General features: G+C 42.6%; 1 protein-coding gene across 2 annotated transcripts in view; it reads right to left on the bottom strand.

Annotated features, from left to right (window-relative positions):
* JAK1 (Janus kinase 1) overlaps positions 1–21,545 on the bottom strand; it is a 65,387-nt gene that overhangs the window by 31,103 nt on the left and 12,739 nt on the right. The window contains exon 1 of one of the 2 annotated variants that reach the window (XM_079314445.1): positions 20,551–20,729. The exons of the other annotated variant lie outside the window; for it this stretch is intronic. The gene's annotated coding sequence lies outside the window, so the exon portion shown is untranslated. Of the gene's footprint in view, positions 1–20,550; positions 20,730–21,545 lie in introns of those variants that run through there. 2 annotated transcript variants of the gene reach the window in all.

Here is a 21,545-nt window from a genome sequence, read left to right as displayed (position 1 = left end):
AATAATAATAATAATAATAATAATAATAATAATAATAATAATAATAATAATTATTATTATTATTATTATTATTATTATTATTATTATTATTATTATTATTATTAAATACAAAATTTGTGGTTAAATTTTTTTTTCTTTTCTAAATTTAAATTATACTTTTGTAATGAAATAAAAGAATTTGTATTATGAATTATAAGTAATTAGTTAAGTTAAAAATAAAAAGAATTTAAATCTTTTTTTAAATTAAGCTATAAAAATAACCATCTCTATTTTCAACTTATTAACTAAAAATACTATAAAACTCACTATAACATAAATAAAAATTAGTAAACATCTAAGTCCAGATAACAAATACCATCTCTGGTACATTCAATTCCATTTACATTCAATCACCTTATTCATTTAACAGAATTTATTTAATCCACAGGCAGAAGGGATGATCCCACATGTGCCATCCTGGCACCTGCACCCCTGGAAAATTCCTGAGATAATTCAAAGTTTTTGTGCCTCAGTGCTGCAAAACAAGCCAAATAACCACTGGATAATTCCTGAGATAATTCAAAGTTTTTGTGCCTCAATGCTGCAAAACAAGCCCAACAACCACTGGATAATTCCTGAGATAATTCAAAGTTTTTGTGCCTCAGTGCTGCAAAACAAGCCAAATAACCACTGGATAATTCCTGAGATAATTCAAAGTTTTTGTGCCTCAGTGCTGCAAAACAAGCCAAATAACCACTGGATAATTCCTGAGATAATTCAAAGTTTTTGTGCCTCAATGCTGCTGCATCTCCATGACCCCCTGGTTCTCCTCCTCAAGGGAATCCCACATTTCCCAGATTTTTGGGGAAGAGCAAGCATGGATTAATGACAGCAGCAGCCAGATTTCTGAGAGTGCCTGAGATCTTTATAAGAAACAAACCCAACCAAGCAAAGCCAGGCAGGGGAGGAACATTCTCAATGTTCTTTCTGCAGCTGGGCAGAGGAGAAATGAAATGAGCTGCAGATTCAGCAGGGAATCAGTGCCCAGCTCTGCACATCCCACCCGGGGAGAGCTCCTCCAAATCCCAGCAGATGTGTCCAGATGTTCCTCCACATCCCACCCTGGGAGAGCTCCTCCAAAGCCCAGCAGATGTGTCCAGATGTTCTCCCACATCCCACCCTGGGAGAGCTCCTCCAAAGCCCAGCAGATGTGTCCAGATGTTCTCCCACATCCCACCCTGGGAGAGCTCCTCCAAAGCCCAGCAGATGTGTCCAGATGTTCTCCCACATCCCACCCTGAGAGCTGGGAGCAGCTCCTCCAAAGCCCAGCAGATGTGTCCAGATGTTCCTCCACATCCCACCCTGGGAGGGCTCCTCCAAAGCCCAGCAGATGTGTCCAGATGTTCCTCCACATCCCACCCTGAGAGAGCTCCTCCAAAGCCAGCAGATGTGTCCAGATGTTCCTCCACATCCCACCCTGGGAGAGCTCCTCCAAAGCCCAGCAGATGTGTCCAGATGTTCCTCCACATCCCACCCTGAGAGAGGTGGGAGCAGCTCCTCCAAAGCCCAGCAGATGTGTCCAGATGTTCCTCCACATCCCACCCTGGGAGAGCTCCTCCAAAGCCCAGCAGATGTGTCCAGATGTTCCTCCACATCCCACCCTGGGAGAGCTCCTCCAAATCCCAGCAGATGTGTCCAGATGTTCCTCCACATCCCACCCTGAGAGAGCTCCTCCAAAGCCCAGCAGATGTGTCCAGATGTTCCTCCACATCCCACCCTGAGAGGGCTCCTCCAAAGCCCAGCAGATGTGTCCAGATGTTCCTCCACATCCCACCCTGAGAGAGGTGGGAGCAGCTCCTCCAAAGCCCAGCAGATGTGTCCAGATGTTCCTCCTGACCATGATGACACAGAGACTCCAGCCCAGCTCTCTGCAGCCCTTCTGTGCTGGGCAGAACTAACTGGGAGCAAAACTCCTCACCCCCTACAAAAACCCCACCACAAAAACAGATTTGGGGTTGGAATATAATCTGATAATATAAATATAATCTGATAGAGAGGGATCAAGCAACAGGGGAAAATTGCTTTTGAACAGCAAAAATTCCTTTCAAACAGAGGAACAGAATTTCTTTGGAACAGAGGAGCAACAAAACTCCTTTAGGACAGAGGAGGAATAAAATTTGTTTAGAATAAAGGAGGAACAAATTTCCTTTAGGACAGATGAGAAATAAAATTCCTTTAGGAAGAGGAGCAGCAAAATTCCTTTAAGACAGGGGAAGAACAAAATTCCTTCAGGAAGAGGAGCAGCAAAATTCTTTTAGGACAGAGGAGGAACAAAATTTTTTTTAGGACAGAGGAGCAGGAAAATTGCAGAACAAACTGAAATAGTGGCACCTCTTACACTCGAGCTGCTTTCAGAAGAAATGTCACTCAGCATTTAGATTCCCTCCAAAAGCCCCACAGATGTTCTGACAACATCCCCTGTGAGAAGGGCAGAGCACCTGAACCCCCAGATCTGCCAGTCATGTGCTTCCTGTGGTGGCTTTGCACTTCAGTAAGACTTTTTTGATGGTTTACCTTTTTTTTTTTTTTTTTTTGGGTTTTTTAGGTATTTTTTTCTTTTTTTTAATGTGGTGAGAAGACATTGTTAAAGTTCACTCTGAAGGGTTCACAGTTTAAAACGAGGCTCAAAAACAAAACTTCACCAGTTTTGTTCACCTGTTAAGAGCAAACCACCAACAAAAATATCCCCTAGCCAAGAAACATTCCTGCTATAAGAGTTGAAAACCACAAAATTTCACAGTAAACTTAATATTTACTATTGACATCAAGAGAAAATTGATCTCCAAAACTCCTCTCTGCTCCTCTTTTATGAAGTTAAAATCCTGCTCTAATGCTAGAAGTTCTGTATTTAGTCACAAAGGTGCACAAGTCAGGCTCAATGGAAAGTGGATAATTTGGATTTTTCCAACCCAAAAAATTCCCAGGTGCAGTTATTGAGCTTCACTGGTTTGGTGTGCATTAAAAAAAAAATGTTTTCACTTTAGCAAAGTGGGAACAGAGTGAGCAGCTCAAGCACTTCATGGTAAAAAATGGACCAAGGAAGAACCAAATGTCAAATTTTAATATAAGTGGGAAATGCAGTTATTTATTGCCCATCAGCTGGGATAAACACACACAGCAATTTTTTTTATTATTATTATTATTATAAACTAATCACCAGGGAACACCTGTATTCATAGCTGGCTGTAAAGACATTTTCCCCCCTTAGCCAGAGGAAATGGGACAATCAATGGACTTGTCTGAAGCAAAATGAGGTTTGCAAGTTCTGAGAAGGGATCTCACATCTGCTCTCAGCTCATCTCTCCAAACTGCAGGTTCAAATCTGGGGGAGTGAACTCTGCCCCAGAAAATGCTTTGGTTTCCTTGCAACTACTTTTCTATTTTCAGGCTTTAATGAATCCTCATATTGCCTACTCTAAATTCAAAAAGAGGAGCTGAGCCCCAAACACCACCTGGGAAATGACAAAGAAATGATGTGGTTCAAATCTCCCCCTAAATTCTTTTTCTCTGATCCCAACTACAACAAAAATCAGGGAAAAACCACTTTTAATTTCTCCCAGCTGAAAACTCTTTTTTTTCCCCAAAAATCAAACACAAGGAAACTGGCAGAAAACACTTGAAGCAGAAGAAAGCAACCAGTGAGAGCCAAAGGAAACCTTTAGAAAGTTGTCTGAGTAAACAACTGGAGCTCTGCCAAAAGCCAGGATTTGGTGGCCCAAAGCAGAGCTCTGCCTCCTCTGGGATGCTGAGGACACTTTTCCCCAGGTTCCCCAGGGATTTTGCTGCCAGCTGTGCACTTGGAGCTTTTTGCCCAGCAGAGGAACACCCTGTGTTTGTGTGTTGTCAGTTTTATCTCCCTGTGTTTGAGCTCTGCCACCAGAGCAGGAAGGAACCTGTAAATCCAGTCCTGTCCTCCAGCACCACCCCTAACAAACTTCACTGCTTCCAGACACCTTACACAGTATTGCAGATTTTTTTTTTTTTCTACCAATCGTTTTCAGCCATGAATTTTCAATGGCCAGTTTAACTGTGGGTGTTCTGGAGGAGCTGCTAAAATTCAGAGTTTGCTGGTGTGAGTCTCCTGTCGACCAGGAGTTGTAGCCCAGCATCATCCTGGCAAGCAACCCAAATATTTACCCTCCATTCACTCAATCTCTTGGACAAATACACCCACTATTTTTAACTAACTGGCTAAATAGGAGTAAATTTGACATGTTTGCATCTGAGAATTGTGTCAACAGTGGTTCAAAGGTGAGGAGATATATGAGTGGCTTCAGTGTACAGTGATGAGCAGTGGGACTTTGTTTTCCTTTCCTTAGGGAATCCTGCTGGGTTATGGATTAGAAAATGTGTCCTGCAGCTTGCTCAATTCTGCTGTCACTGAGGGTTTGGTGCCACAATGCCCAAAGGTGCCAGCCCAGACTCTGCCACACTTCACACCTGGCACAGATCTCACCCCAACAGCAGCTCCAGCCTGGCACCAACAACCTTCCTGCCCTAGAAAGCCTCACACCTCTCCCAGGTCAACAATCCAAATAAACTCTTTTATACAGTTCTGCTAGGGCTGAATCAACTTGTGTTTATTTACAGTTCACTCACATTTTTAGAAATCATTTGCTTGTAGCAAATTAGAAATTTAGAAAGCGTTTCTGCAGTGGCTGCCTGGTAAATCCAGGTGGTGTTTAACTCCAAATTCATCATCCTGTGAGTCTTATACTATGCAGAAAAACTGGAAAAATAAAAAAACCAAACAAAAAAACTTTGAACATATACTCTATATTTAAGGATTCAAAGTCAAAAATGATGAGAGGAATGTCAACTTCTACCTTTCAAGGAGTCTATCTGCACTCCCAGCACTGTCTGTGTATTATAAAAACTGACAGCAGCTCCATTTCTTGCTTTGGCCAACAGCAGCTTCATCAAAATTTACAGCCAGTTAATTTTTCAGTCCAGCTATGATTTGATTTCAGCTCTCCAGATGCCCCAAGCAGCAGACACATCCCAGCTGCAGCTCTGCCTCCCTCTCCCAAGAGCAGCTTTGGATGCAGCATCATTTCCCTGCTGCTGGAGAGATCTTTGGGTTCTGCTCTCCCAGGATCTGGGCCACAAAATCCATGGGGCAGCCTCTGCTCCCACGAGCTGATAACAGGAGTTGTCTCAGCCCCACAGCTCATTTATCCCCATCCTAAGAGATGCCTAAAAAAGGCTGACAGAGTTAAAGGAAAAAGCAGGGATTTATTAAAAACCTTCCAAGGATTCACCTGGGGCACTGCAAGAGCCTGGCTGTGACTCCATCCAAAATGGACCCAAGTCAGGAATTTCCACATTTTTATCAGTTTTAGTCCATTTCTATATTGGGTTCATTGTCCAGTCCCAGCTCCAGGCTCTGCAGTCCCACCCTCCCAGATTCTCTCCTCATTCTCTCTGTTTGCACTTTTTGGGGCTGGAGCTGCAGCGTGTCCTTGGTTCTGGGGCTGGAACAGGATTGTTTGTGTGCCTGAGCTGGGAGGAGAACTTGTAACAATTTGTATGAAAATCAGAGTTACACACAGATAGAGTGCAGAATCTGGAAATTATGAAAGCTCAAACTTAAGGCATCAACTCAACATCTGCTCTGCAGAGCTGTGACCCCACTCACCCTTCCCAGCTCTGGTGCCAACACTAAACTGAAGGAATTTGGTTGTACAGCAGGGAATGTCTGAAAAGAAAAAGAAAACTGCAAAATTCCCAACTCCCAGCTACAATCCCTAACAGCAAATCCACGAGCCACTCTTGCACCTTCTCTGGTGCCAGGCCAAGCCTCCCTCAGCAGCAGTAAACAGGAAGCCAGCACTGAACTCAGGGACACAAAGACACCCCAAGGAACCTGCTCAGCTTCCTCCTGCTGAGCCACAGCTGGAACAGCTGGAAACAGGAGAGCAGCTCAGCCTGGCAAGCACAGAGCCAGGGCTGGGTGAGTGGGCACTGCAAACAAAACTTGGGACCTGTTTATTCCATCGTGGCTAAAACCTTGGGATGTTTTATTCAGATATTAAATCACAGCCTTTTGGAGATAAAATTCCCCCTGGTGAGGTCAAAAAACATCTCCAGGTAGTACCAAGCTGCTCCTGCTGAGTTTAGAGTCCAATTTATCTCTGTATGTCCAGAGGCAATCCTGTGAGCACCACACTGCAGCAAGTGTAAGAATTATACCCACCTTAAAGCTGAAAAAAAAAGTCCTTAAAAGCTCAGAAAAGAAAAAACCAAGACTAAAGCCATCACTCCTAATCAATTAAAGGAGCTGCTGCCATGGAAAGTGGCTTTAAGAGCTTACTACAGCTCTTAACTACCTTTCCTGTAAAGAGCTTAGTACAGTAAATGTGAGTAAGCAAATATTAAAAATAGCTAAACTGGGCCACTCTTGTTCAATGGCTCCTTGCACTGACTCAGATGGGGGTGAGTCATCCCAAAACTCATCCCAAATCCCTCTGGCCCTCTCTGCCTTCCCAGCCTGGCTCTGCCAGCTCCTGCTCCACACCCTGGCCACTCTCAGGAGCTCCAGGACAGAGGGGTCACGCAAACAAAAAATTCATCAGCATTTTGTCCTCCTTCTTTTTCAAGGATCATTTTGGAAAAGATCATTCATGAGTTGATGTTACTGAAATCTAATATTAAAAAGGACTTGAAATTAGGGGTTGTCATGCTAAAATCACTCTCCAAAAGTTTAACAGGCAACTCCCAAACAGAAAATAATTTCTTACCCTCTCCTCCTTAACTGTAGCCATGCTGAGCTACTGAGTTGCCCTCCAAAATACTGAATTACTGAGTTACCCCTTAAAACATTGAATTACTGAGTTACCCCCTAAGACACTGAATTACTGAGTTGCCCTCTAAAATACTGAATTACTGAGTTGCCTTCTAAGATCACCCCCATAAATCCCATTGTTGTGATCACAACCTTCTGAATGTAGAACCTCTGCCCTTTGTTGTTTGAACCCCACAAAAATCAGAAAAACCCCTCTTTGTCTTATTTACAGGAACTGGTGGTCACATTCAGGGAATTTCCACAGAATTTAATTCGTAATTTTTAGACTTTGACTGTACATTCACCATGGAAACAGAAGAGAACAGAAAAACCTTTAAAATAATCTTCATGACAGATGTAAAGGTTAATCAAGATTAATTATGCTAATCAGGTATCAGTAATACATAGACTATATATATATTAGAGGTGGTAATATGTGATCCTGTATATTTTATATACACAAGCAAGTTTCCAGAATTATTTGTGCTTTAAAATCATATAAACAAAATCTTTGCCAGGGCTGCAGTGATATTGACTCAATAATTAAATAATAAATAACTAAATTGTGATGTTCATGCCTTAAAAGAGATCCTAAAGAAATGACAAAGGGAAGAAAAAAAGAGAAGCCAGTGGTAGCAAAGCACAGAGTTAATGCTGCAATCATATAATTAATCCTTACATAAATCCTTCAGAAGTTATGCCAAGTTTTTATTGCATCTTCTTCTCTCACTGCCAAAACAACAGTTTCTTCTGGGGTTGAGTGGCTTTTTTTTTTGGGCATCAAGGGGAAAAAAACACAAGAGGAAAAATCCCAAAATCATAAGGAAGAAAACTTCATATCTTATGGAAGTTGCTGATATTTTACTTGCACTACTCTATTAGGTAACCATGAATGAATTATTAATTTTTTCTCTCCATTAAATTGTGCCAGTCATTAAAAAATACCATTTTCTGATTTATTTTTTTCCCCCAGAAAAAGCACAACATCACCAATTTGGGTGAAGTTTTCACCTTAACTCAGAAAAAAGAGAAGACAGATAAACATTAAGCCCAGACTAACTAAATTATAAACTATTAAATTTTTCTCTGTCCAAAATGAACAAAACCCAGCAGCAATGAAGTCCCAGCTCAAACTGTCAAGTCAGAAAAACAGGAACTGGGGTTTTGTATTTCCCCTTTTGAACTTGATACCAGAACTAGCAGCACATTTTGTGCCTCAGAGACCATGAGACATTTTCTGATTTTTTTTTTTTTTTTTTTTTTGGAGGGGGGAGGGTAAATTTAGAATTCATTATTTGTTGTAAAAATTTGGTTTTATTTTTAACTGAGCTGTGAGTGTAGCTTCACACTCCTCCCACTTTGGATTTTTTTTTTATATTCTTACAATTGAGAAAATAGAGGAGTGAACACAGCTGGAAAAAAAAGGGTTCCAAGGGAAATTTGTGAAAAGGAAATAAAAAAATCAGAGGAGAGAGACAAGTTTGAGAAACTTTAAATTAAAAATCTCCCCCTTTTTTATCCACTGTGATGGAACTGGCTGGTTTACAGCCACAATTCTAAAACCTGGATTTTCTACCTAAAATCTATGGAAAAAAGAATTTTTATGAAGCATCTGGACATTTCCTGCTTGGCTCCAGAGCTGCAGCCAATTTACAAATAATTCTGGGTAAATAACTATTTAACAGCACTTCTACAAATTCCACTGTAAAGCACATGGAGAAAATAATGAGAAATAAATAATGAGAAATAAAAGCAGAAGGTGCCCTGTGCATGCTGAGAACTGAGGACATCACAGCCCTTATCTGGCTAAAAATTGAATAAACCAAAGTCTTTGCCAGAATTGCAGTGATATTGTCCCAATAATTAAATAATAAATAAATTGTGATGCTATGCCTTAAAAAAGATCATAAAGAAATGGCAGAGAGAGGCTTTCAGCTCTAAATTCTCTTCTCCACAAAGAACTTGCCTTTTTTTCTGGCCTTAAAAACAACTCAAAAATTGAATTGCAGGAATTTGAACAACAAAACCTCCAATTTCATCTTGTTGTTGGTTCATCCCTTAGAAAAAGCAGCAATCCCACATCAGGCATTTCTATAATTCACAGAAACCTCTGGATTTTTGGGAGGTTCAGAAACCACTGTCCTGTCACTGTAATTACCAGAGGGTTCTTATCTCATGAGAACTGTCTCCAAATGCATCAGCTTAAAAAAAAATATATATATAAAAAAATCATAATCTTGAATAGATTCAGAATTCAAAGAACTGAGAGAATATTTCAGCACACATTAAATAAATATTAGGGACATGAAGCAGATCTCTGTGTTGAAAGGTAAATCAGAGACTTCAGACAAAACTCATAGAAATCAGTTCTAGGAAAAAAAATAATAAAATCTGTAATTCCTGCAGTAACTTGGATGTATCAACCCTCCAGCACATTTCTTAAGGAATTGGAGAATTACCACATGCACCCCACAGAGGGTAAATATCTGATTTTCAAATCAAAATATTGCCCTGGGTGTCACAACCTGGAAATCTGGCCACAGCCAGGCTGCATTTCTGCTATTTATGTCACAAAGTCAGATTGGTTCATTTCTCAAATGGAAATTCACATAAATTATATTTAGCCAGCAATAAAAAAGCCAACATTTATTTTTATGTATGTGGCTTTTGTGCATACACACTGGTTATCTTTATATAAAATATTATTTGCAATGAAAAACCACCTGCTGCATCTCTGTACACAATTCCAGGCACATCTTTCCATGTAAAGAGAAAAAAGGAGTAATTTTCCTCATTTTTACAGGGAAATAAACTCAACAAATCCCTCAGTGCTTGTCCCAGTCTGGGGTTCCTCCTCTGCCCCGAGATCACCCCAGAGGGACACGAAGGTGGTTCAAAACCTGGTTTTCCCCGAAGCCGCCGAAGAGAGACTGCCGGAGACGGTTTTCTCTTTTTCCAAGGACAGTTTATTATTTCTTATCTCTGGGACACTTTGCCTGGCCAGCAGCGGTCTGCTCAGCCTGGCATCCATGGTGGAATCCCCCTGGTCAAGGCAGGGCTTATCTTATATAGTTAGTACTACGTATTACATGTTTACAAAATTTTCCCAATACAATACAATTTTATTAAATGGTCCAGCCCTGACCCCAACCAATCCAAGAGTGCCAACGTGTCACCCAACATGGATGACATGGAGAAGAAGGAGGAAAAGGTGTCCACCCCCCAAATTCTCCATCTTGGCCACGTGTCCCTTATCATAAACATTCAAGAAAACCTATTTATCTACGTTCTAACATTCTAATTTACACTCTACTCATCATTATTTTCTGTGTCTCTTCTCTCAATGTGGGCAGATTCTCCCAAGGAGCCAAATCCAGCCCCTGCAGCTCCTGGGCAGCACTCAGGGGTCTCTGAGGGGTCTGCCAGGGGGGTTTTTGCACCCCCAAAGGAGCCAGGGAAAAACCATGGACTCCCACATCTCCCCCCTCTGTTTGCAGCAAAAAGACCTCCTTCACGGTTTTGTCCAGAGTCCTTTTCACAGCTTTGTTCAAGGCGTGCCGAGTGCATGGGATGATGCATGGCAAAGCAATGAGAATAGTAACAAGCTCCACTAATATATAAAAACCTACTTTCAAAATTTCTTTTTACAAAGGTAAAAGATCAAAAAGGTCAAACAGACCATCCAGGCACAATAACTGTGCTAGAACTCGGAAGGATGGTTTGTTTGAGACTACAATATAATTGCTATATACATTCTAATTCGGAGTAATATCCATTGTTTGGTTCTTTTTCACCCCTAAAACATCACATACAATTCCAAAATCCATTGTTGAACCAAAAATTTCTAATTTTTTTGGTTTGAAAACAGCCACAGGGAGAAATTGAACCCACACATGCCATCCATTCACAGGAGTTGTCACAACTCACATCACCCATGAAGGGATGCCCTCCGGAATGGACCATTCTTTCACTGTCAATCCCACCAGACATGTTGAAAACGGCTTTTTTGCCTGGAATGCCAGTCTATTTTTGTTCCCCTTCAGTGCTCACTGTACAATTCATCCCTGCTGAAAATCTGATATTTTAGTGGAACAAGACAAACTTTCTCATGAGGAAATTCACCTGAATTTACATAAAAAAAAAAAACCATAATCCTGTTCTACAAAATCACCAGGAAGAGAATTCAATTCCTAAGAGAGACAGAAATTTGCATGGAACTATTTCCTCATCAATCAGAGCCAGGAAAATAAATCACATTTAGAACACTTGCTCTGTACATTTTTATTTTTATTTGATTTATTAAGTGTTAAACACTCCAGAAATACCATCCCACTTGTTATTTCTGTCTCAAGAAATCCAGAGCTAATGGATTGTGAGCAGAAGTCACTGAAATCAGGGCAAAGGATTTTTTTGAGGCTGTTTTAAACTGTGTTTTTTGCCAGTTTTTATCACATGCTTGGCCTGGAATGAGGGAATGGTTTGGATTGGGCACCTTCCCCAAATGAAAAATGTCCCTGGAAAAGCCACCCTGCCATTTCAGCTGGGAATGATGAAAGTTTAATTGAGAATTCCACAAGACAAAGCCACAATTTTAAAATCTTGTGAATTCTTTGCTGTTCTACTGTAACACAAGAGCAAATTGATGGGGCAAGGGAAGAGAATTCCAGATATTTCAGAAACAGCCATTCCTTGCTAGTTATCAATAGGAGTGAAAAGACACATTTATTCTGGCAATAAATCTAATTATAAGTTAAAAATGGATGTCTGAGGTGTCACTTGTATTAAAAACTATTTATTACTAAAGTGCTACATGAAAGATGTTCCTGCCTCTTCATGAGAGGACTGGTGTGCAAATATTTATTTTCTTAAGCATAAGAGGACATTTTGTCTTATTAAAAATGATGAAATTACAATTTTTCCCTTCCTAAAGCCAAAGCCTTTGACTTAGAACAAGACCACAGCTACAAAATGAAAGAGGGAAAAACACAATTACTGCATAATTAATTGGCCTGACCCTCCCATTATTCATGCTCACAGTTAAAAACCCACCCTGGTTTATATTTTTATATTTTCCAGCTCCAGGAAATAATCAGGATCAAATGCAAATGGAAGGAGGAAGGCAAACCTGAGCTGGAAAGTGAGAAAATGATGTGAAGCTCAGCAGGAAAACTCCAAGCAGAGCCAAGTTCTCAACACAATTCTGAGTCACCAGTTCTGCTGAAGAGCACCCATCACCCTGGGCTCCTCCACAGCAGCCAGGTCAAATTCCCAAAAAGGAATTTTTCCTTCCTATCCCCATTTTCATGCTCATCTCTGACTCTGGATGAGGCTGAAACAAATGGGGGAAAAGGGAATTATTCCATTTTAGCCCATTTTATAATGGGATGCTGATGGAGCAGAGTCCTTGCTCTCTACAGAGCCATGGTCTAAACCCTTAAAAGTCAGATTCTAAAATAAATCCTAAAAAAATAAACTCTGTTAGCACAGAGATATAATATATAAAGCTGCTTCTTAAGCCTTTGGTTGGGCCTTAACAAATTAAACATTTCTCTTTCAGGCTGTGCCTTCCCAATGAGTACAGACATGTAGAAAAGTTTTATAGGACCATAAATGTGTATTTGTTCAAAAGATAAGGATCATTCTGTCAGTTTTCCCTGCTAATTAACCACACCCAACTTTCCCTGTCTCTGGAACTGAGCAACACCAGCTTTTAAGAAATAATTATCTTGAAATGGAAAGCTGTTCATCTCCACTGATTTTGAAAACTTGGAATCCATATTAAACAGATTTTTTTTTTAAGGATAACTTGATGATTAAAACATCCCCTAAAAACATTTCTAAAATTGCTGTGGCTGTGAGCAGATGCAGAGACTGGTGAAGGTGTCCCTGCTTTATTGGTGGTTATCAGAGTTTATTGCTCAGAAAAAGGGAATTGTGCCACCAGCAGAGCAGGGATGGGACATGTGCAGTGCTCATGTGCACATCTGCCAGCTGGCCTGGCCCTAAATGCACAACTACTGCAGATTAAAGAGATTCCAAACTCTGAGCTGAAATAGGCAGCAAATCTTCTTTTCCCTGGTTTTGGCTGGAAAATGTTGTGGTTTTAACAAAAACCTTTGCAATATCAGCAAAATTATCAGGAAGAGTGGTTTGCATCCCAGCTGTGTTTCAAAGGCTGAACTCGCCACAGAGCTTGGAGAAATGCAGTTTTTTATGTAATAATTTCAGTGATGGGCAGCAATTTGTGTGTGTTATTTTACAGAATTCAGGGGCCAAAAGGGAATCAGCAGTGTGCACACAAACAAGCACAGCAATTTCACTGCTAATTAAACTTCATCAAGCACTTAAGTAACAAGGACACAGCAGACCAAACAAGTCCTGAGGAATTTGCTCATCAGACAAAGCACAAAATAAAATCAAGGAGGGGTTGTCAAGAGGTGAAGGATACAGATTTATAGGCTGGCAGCTCCTGCCTTGGTCATATAAAATTAATATTTCAAGTACAGAGAGAAAGGAAAGTTCTATAGGGATGGGAAATGATGCACAGACAGCACCAGCCCCTGGCTCTGGTGCAGGTGTGGGGAGAATTCTGTGAACAGTTCTAGGCACTATTATTCTGTAAAAAATTATTCTGTGAACAATTCTGTGCACAATTACTCTGTGAACAATTATTCTGTGCACAATTCTGTGAACAATTATTTTGTACACAGTTACTCTGTGAACAATTCTGTGAACAATTATTCTGTGAACAATTCTGTCAACAATTGTTCTGTGCACAATTATTTTGTGAACAATTCTGTAAACAATTATTCTGTGAACAATTCTGTAAACAATTATTCTGTGAACAATTCTGTCAACAATTGTTCTGTGCACAATTATTCTGCACACAATTATTCTGTGCACAATTCTGTGAACAATTCTTCTGTAAACAATTCTGTAAACAATTATTCTGTGCACAATTCCTCTGTACACAGTAATTCTGTGAACAATTCTGTACACAATTATGCTGTGACCAATTCTGTACACAATTATTCTGTGCCTGATGGAGCTCAACTGCTCCATCTCAACTCATCTTGATGTTCTCCACCCAGGATCTTCCCAAATTCTCCCAGAGCTGAGGAGAAACCACAGCCCCAAGGATGCCCCTCCAGCCTCCAAACACACCACCAGCCAAGGAAAATACCCATTTCTTTCTCCACTTAATTCAACAGCAAACTGCAGAGAACAGGGTGTGATTAAAGCTGGAGGTAGCACACCTGAATTTCGAGGTAAACATGCCAACAAAGGATGAGGAGTTAATCACACACCGGGTTAATCTGATCAGCAGCTCAGCTTTAGGTGCTTTAAGGCTGTGCTGGCACAGAGCACTCAGGATTTCAAAGTGCTTTTTTCTAAGCCCAGCCTGTTTGCTGATGTATCTCACTTGTCTATCTGGAGCCTGGCTGAGTTGTCAGTCACATGTGCAGGAAGCTGTAAGGAGTGTAAAACCCACAGGATTTTTTTTTAACTTGCAGAAGATTGCTGTTGTGTGGTGAAAATGCAGCTTTAAGCCAGTCCCTGTATGGCCTCTCACTTACCCTGTGGGGCTTTGACATCCAAATCAACCCCACTACTACAAGAAAGTTCTTCAAGGTCATGAATTTCTCCTAAAGCAATTGTTGGTGTAGAATAACAAGTTGATTTTTTTTTTCCTACGAGGTAAAACAAAAGCTTCCAAGGGAGAATTCCACTTGGGAAAGCTCAATTTGCATCTCCATGGGGTTTGTTCTGTATCATCAGTTAACAACCTCTGTGCACAAGTTTCCTTGGCAATGAATTGTCATGATCCTACCAAAAATCAGAGATCACAGAGGTTCCTTGTCTCTGATCAAGAATTTTTGACTATTCCTTGTCTTTGGAGCCTAGAGTTATTAAGGGACTTCTACAAATCAATAGCCAAGTGAAATAAAAGACATTTAAGCCAAGCCCTGAGGTTTCTAATAGAAAAGTTAGAAGGTTGTAACTCCATTTCAGAAGCACCTGGTGCCCATTACAACCTGCAGAGCCCAAAGAGACTTTTCCATCAGGAGCACTGGAAGGTGGCAAGTGCTCAATCTGGGAATTGCAGCTGTTATTCCATTACCAAAATCAAATGCACCTTTCAGCTTGAGTATTAAAGGACAAGAAAGCAGGGTAGAAGAAAAAAAAAATAGAATATAATATAAATGCAATACAAATCAAGAGCAGGAAAGAGCAAAGAGGCAAACAGTGAATTTGTAATTATTATTTTTTTTCCAGAGGGAGGGTAATTCCTGCAGCACACAGTGACAGAGGGTGACAACAGGCAGACACCAAGGTGTGATAAACACAGCTCAGGCTCCCTGACCTCTGGTCCTTTATGAACTTTTAAACTCTCAGCCCCAGCAATTTCAAAATTATCAGTGCCTGTTTTGCTGTACTTGGAGGAAAAGTGAAATCCAGAAGTGTCCAGGAAGTGAAAGGTTATTTCTTGTGCATCCTCAGTAAACATGAAAACATCACACAGAGTGACCTGCAAATGCCACCCTCCAGCTGCTTTGGGTGCAGAGCCCCAGCACTGAGGGTGAGGCTTTTTTCCCCTTTTTTTCCATGCAGGAGGCCACCAGCTTGAGAGGAGAGGTGAGAGTTTGATATCCTGGAGACAAGAAAAACAACCCATGCAAAATAGATTTAAATACTAAAGACTGAGCCTAATGCAGCACTTAAGATGGTATCTTTAATACTTTTTTTTTTTTCCTTAAATATCTTATGCTCTACAACTAATTTATCTTCCTGAAAAGAAAAAAGAAATCAAACAGAACAACCCACACAAATAAAAAAAAAGCATGCTTTGCATTTGTTATCATACTTCAGTAAAATCCAGGGGCGAGCAGAGCCAGGTATTTATGGATGGCAAACACCAGGAAGTCATTTAGACTGTCCAAGTGCCAAGGTTTTTAAGGTTTGTTTGGTTTAATGTGGATCTCTGTGCTGCTGGTGGCTCAAAATGAACATAAAAGTTACCTTTGCCAAATTAATTTCCTGAAAATCTGAGTCCATACACAAACAAATTGTGTTCCCTCTCCTCCCTCCTGTCCCAGTCATGGATTGAGCATTGTCTGCTCCATTTTCCTCATCTAAAAAAATAAAATAAAATTAAATTAAATTAAAAAAAAAAAAAAAGTGGAAGGTTTAGATCTGTCCTTTTCCTGACAAACAAGGTGTTAAGGGTTTTTCCCACATTTCCTAAGTTGAACAACAATTTTTTCCTGTTCCAAATGACATTAGTCAATATTAGCTCAGTGCCAGCTTCCAGCCAGGAAAATGAAGTGCTTTCAAAGACCTGGAGTGAAAGAACAATAAACTCATTTTGAGAGGATATGCACCACATTGAAGGGTTATTGTTAAGAGTACCACTAATACAATTCAATATTTCAATATCCTGCTAAACTCCAGCTGAGCCCCCTGATGAGCAAGACAAATTCCACTCAGTCTTGGAATAGCTGGAAGAGACAGGAAGCACTCAAGGAAGTCTAAACAGCACTTGGAGTCCAAAACTGCTAAAAATTTGAATTATATTTATATTCTGGGGCCTTAACAAGCCAAAGCCCCTCTCAGATCCATTCTATAAACAAGGGAGGAATGTGCAAATTCCAGGTTTCTCCTGGAAGGAGGAAAAGCAGTTGTCAGATTTTGTGTTCAAAGAGGAATTATGCCTTTGGGAACTGGGGCCAAACTCTTGACTCAGAGTAAATCCCACATGCTTCAAAATTCAGAGAATACTGCATTGAACACTGGATTAACTCCCTTTATTAGCAGAGCCTCCCTTATGCAGCAGGGCTGCTTCAAAGGAGCAGCAGTAAAATCCATCCTAAAGCAAAGCTACCAGATAAATGGATTTATGACAGCTGAGTTTCCCAGAGCCAATCCCCTTGTAAAGGCTCCTTCTTGCTATTTCCAGAGAAGTGTTTGCAACCAGATCCAACATTTCCAACCAAACCACTTCAATGTGACAATTTTTCCTTCTCTCTGCTTATTCCCACCTTACTCTGCAGGTTGGTTCCTCCTCAGAAAAAAACTCATTTTTTATCTCAGATAAAAACCCTCCACAGTTGAGGATAATGCATAAACCCTCTGCTTTTCCCTCAATTTCCAGTTCTTTTCCTTTATTTCCTAGATTATCTTTTACATTCCAAAGTGAGGGAGAAGGAAATCTAGAATAAATTAAACAGAATCATTTTATGTGCCAGCAGTTTTAAGGCATAATCACAATCACATCAATACCAAGGTTATCAAACCTCCCCCACTGTGTAAAAGGGAATATTGATATGCAGACTAATTGCTCCAGACTTTACTTTTCCATGTCCAGACTGCTCTCCCAGTTTCCTGTAACTCAATTTTTCTCTCAGTTATGCAATTTATGTTACATTTATATAACTAGTTCAAGGAAAAAAAAAAAAAACAAAACCAAGAATGACTCCAGCTAGCAAACCTGTTTGCAGTTTTTAAAACCCCTTCAGCATGAAAGGAAATGGTCAGGGCACGTTCCTTAAAAATCCACCTGTCTGCAACAAGCCAGGACATTAAAACCACTCAATTGTATTTCCTCCTCTCCACTTTCAGTCAAGAGAAACTGCAGCCATTTTGCCCAAGAAAACCATCAGCAACTTCTTCTTCCAGTAGTTTTCAGCTTTTTGGAAGGATCTAAAACAAACCCTGGATGGGAGCCCCAAAGTGCTGCTAAATAAATCAAGTGAGAGAACAACCCCCTTCATCTGCCACTTCACATCCTGCATAGAAACTACAGCAAGACATGGAAGTGGCAATTCAGCTGCCAAAACCCCAAAATGCTGATTTTTAAAAATTTTTTTAAGGCTCCATTTTCCTTCTTGATGAAGTTCAAGCATTTCTTTCTCACCCTGCCAGCAAAACTGAGCAGTATCAGCCATGAAAAGCTTTATTGCAGGCAGGCTTTCAGCATTAACTGCTTGAATTATGTGCTTGAACTGTAAAAGCCATTTTCTATCAATTTAGCAAGTGTTTGCCATCACCAATACCTGAAACCTAATTGCATTTTAAGTGCTTTAAAGATCTGGAGCAACTCTGAATGTGTTTACAGGAAAAATGCCTGAATTGCAAACTGCTAGCCAGGCTGAAAAAAAAAAAAAAAAAAAAAAAAAAAAAAAAAAAAAAACCAACGTGAATATTGCCAGTTTTTCACCCAGAAGAAAACATTTTATCATTTTTAATTGCTGTTGGACACGAGACAAATCAGGAACCGAGCCCCAGCTCGGTGTTCTCTCCATAATCTGGCTTCTCAAGCTCCTTTCTGGGTCAGAAATTCTCACAACAACCCTTTTCACACCTCGATAAAAGCAGACTTAAGGGTTTGCTTTTAAGTGTGAAAGCTTTGGCCTCTCCAAACAATGCAAACACCTTCCTCTTTATGGAATCAGAGCAGCTCTTTCTGCTGCAATTCACACCCAACACAAGGATTATCTGTCTGGCTGCTGGATTTTGAAGCTCCCTTCCTCATTTTGAGCCTCTTCCTCATGCCAGATCAGGCATTAGAAAGTGTCAAGGCACCCAAGGTCAGTCCTGTTGAAGAAAAAGATGTTTCACCTCCAAATCCAGGGAGCAGGGGGAGGTAGGTGGTGGGAAAGAGGTGAAGCTGTCAGGATGTTACCTGTGAAAACAGATTTTTTTTTTCCCCTCCACATAAAAAGGGAAGCTGATTTCTTTGAATTCTGTCTTTATTTGCAAGACTAAACCACTACAGAAATGTCATTCTAAACTTCCTGAATTTATACCACTTGTAAGAGCCCTGCCTTACTTGCAGCCACGAAGAGGTAAAGCAAAATTAAACTAACTGGAAATTGCAGACTCTGTTTGACCAAGGGAAAAACGAGTTTAAAAGGAATATTGATTTTACCCCCGAGTGACTGTTCAGGTGCACTTCACCTTTTTGCTTTGCAGCTGATACAGGTTGGTTTTTCAAAGCTTTTGCATTAAATATTCCTGAAAAAATCACTGAACAGACAATTACAACATACAGATATAGTTCAATATTTACAGAAGTTACCTCTCAAAAAAGGGGCCACTTTGCAATTAATTCTGAGCTCGCTGTGCAGTGCACAACCTTCCAGGAGTTCACAAACTTCAAAATTGTTTTGTGTTTATATTCTTGTGCAAGTTTAAACCCATTCACTTTGGCTTTTTACAAGCTGTTCACATCACCTTTCCCAAAGGCCAGAGATACACTGTGACACCGGGCTTTGGGACAGCATGCAGATACTGTGACACTTGGATAAATAACATATTTAACAACTGAATCACTAGAAATGTACTGACAAAACTATTTGTAGCATCTGCCGGGGATGACAAACTTTGAACGTCTCAAGCCTGGCGGGTTTGTTGGCACAGGCAGAGCAGCAGCTCCTGAGCTGGGCCTGCATTTCAAAGCACCTGTCTCAGTATCACCTAACACAGACCTAGATCAAGGTGCAACTTCCTGTGTGTTTTAAAAACAAGTGCCAGGAGGAAATGCCTCCCAGTCCCCTTATAAGGGCAAAACTGAACTTAATACAGAGCTCCAGGAGCTGAATAAAGCAGTACCAAAGTACATCCACTCCACTCGGAAATAAACCTCCAGGGAATCTTCCCCAGGCAAAGCTGGGTTCACTGGAGTTTAGTTGAAACACTGACACGGCTTGGGATTAGTTCCATCTGCCTCTCACAATAAAAGAATCACAAATTTAAAAAAAAAAAAAATTCCCAAGTTTTCTCGCACTGTGCACTCTAGACACGCCTCAAAATATGATTTTCCATTGCTAATCCCTTGGACAGACACTGCATCCTCCTAAGCACAGGGTCGGTGTGTTTGAGCAGGGCTGGATCCATCCTCTCCTGCCACACTGAGCCACTGCTGAGTTGTCTTTCTACCCTCAACCCACATTATTAGCAGCAGGCTCGATGTGCTTCAGACTTGTCCAGGTTCTCCTCTAGGTAGATTTTTAAAATCCCAATTCAACACGATTATAGAATCCCAGATGGGTTTGGAAGATCGATTTAGTTCTGATTCCCTGCCCATTACCCAACACAGAGCAGAATTATGTTTTAGGCATCAGCAGGAGGTGCACAGCCAGCACACCCTGCCCGTCAGGTTCCCTGCCCTGCATCCCCCGCGTCCTTGGGGCCATGGACACCCAGCCACAGGTGAGCTGCCACGGCTGCCACCTGCCTCCCGTGGGGAAGGGGTGAACCATGTCCCCAAGTGTCCCTGTGCCTTAGAGAACAGCTCTGTGCCACACCGACAGCCGGACACCATCGACAGCCCCGAGCCCGTCGCTTGCACGGGAGCGGAAGGCAGCGGGACCTGCCCGGCACAGGGAGCTCACCCACGGGCTCCGGGGCATTTTTAACTCCTCCAAACCCACCGGCGGCCCGAACCGCAGCTGTTCCACTGCCGTTCCTCCTGCCGCCGGCCGGGGGCCGAAACGCGGCTCTGACAGCCCCGGGTAAGGGGCAGCTCCATCCGCACCCTCTCGGACGGAGGGGACACGGCGGTTCCGCAGCCCTCGGCTCAGGGCACCGAGCAGGCTCCGCACCGGGGCACCGGCCCCTCCCGGCTCAGGGCAGGTTCCGCACCGGGCCTCACGCCGCCCCCGCGGAGCCTCCCCGGCCCAGGCGCCCGCCCGGCCCGCACCGCCCTCCCCGGCTCCCTCACTCACCGCTGCCGTGGTGCCCGGCGGGGCGGCGCGGCCCCGCGGGGCGGCCCGGGGCGCTCGGTGCGGGCTGCCGGGCGGTGCGGGGGCGGCGCGGAGGCGGCAGAGCCCGGCCGGGAGCGGCACGGTCGGGCCGGGCCGCGGCGCTCGGCGGCGTTCGGCGCAGAACGGAGGGCGGCGGTCCCGGCGCGGCTCAGGCCGCAGCGGAGCATGCGCGGGCCGCGCGCCCGGGCCCGCCCCGGGGAGGCGCCTGCGCCCGGCTGAGGCACCGAGCGGAACCGAACCGGCCCGGCTGTGGGAACGGCCCTTCAACCCAGCCGGGATGGATTCTGTGCTCGCCCCTGGCACCGAGCGGAACCGAACCGGCCCGGCTGTGGGAACGGCCCTTCAACCCAGCCGGGATGGATTCTGTGCTCGCCCCTGGCACCGAGCGGAACCGAACCGGCCCGGCTGTGGGAACGGCCCTTCAACCCAGCCGGGATGGATTCTGTGCTCGCCCCTGGCACCGAGCGGGACCGAACCGGCCCTTCCAGCCCAGCCCGGTGCCGAGGCTGCCGCTGTCACATCCGCAGATGCCGCAGTTTGTCACGGTGCGGTTTGAATTAGAGAATTAGGGAATCGCAGAGTCTCTGAGATTGAGGAGCATCGAGTCCAAGCAGTCACCCAGCCCAGAGCACCAAGTGCCTGGACACCTCCAGGGATGGGCACTCCGAACCTCCCTGGCAGCCCCTTCCAGGCACAAATTCCTCCAAACTAAACCAACCTTGGCACAGTTTAGGACCATCTCCTCTTGTCCTATTGCTGGTTACAGAATAAACCGAACCCCACCTGGCTGTAACCTCCTGTCGGGTGTGTTTGCATCATCTTTTACAAACCCCCAATCCCATTTCCATTCTCACAGCGATGTGAACGAGCCAGTGTAAACAAGTCTCTGAAATGAGACGCTCACAATCCTCCCGTCTGCACAGAAAAGAAACCGGTTTCTTCACTGTGGTTTCAAA

The sequence above is a fragment of the Erithacus rubecula genome, assembly GCF_903797595.1.
Source record: "Erithacus rubecula genome assembly, chromosome: 10".
NCBI lineage: Eukaryota > Metazoa > Chordata > Aves > Passeriformes > Muscicapidae > Erithacus > Erithacus rubecula.
The sequence above is the reverse complement of the archived record's forward strand: the minus strand, read 5'-3'. Positions and strand labels throughout refer to the sequence as shown.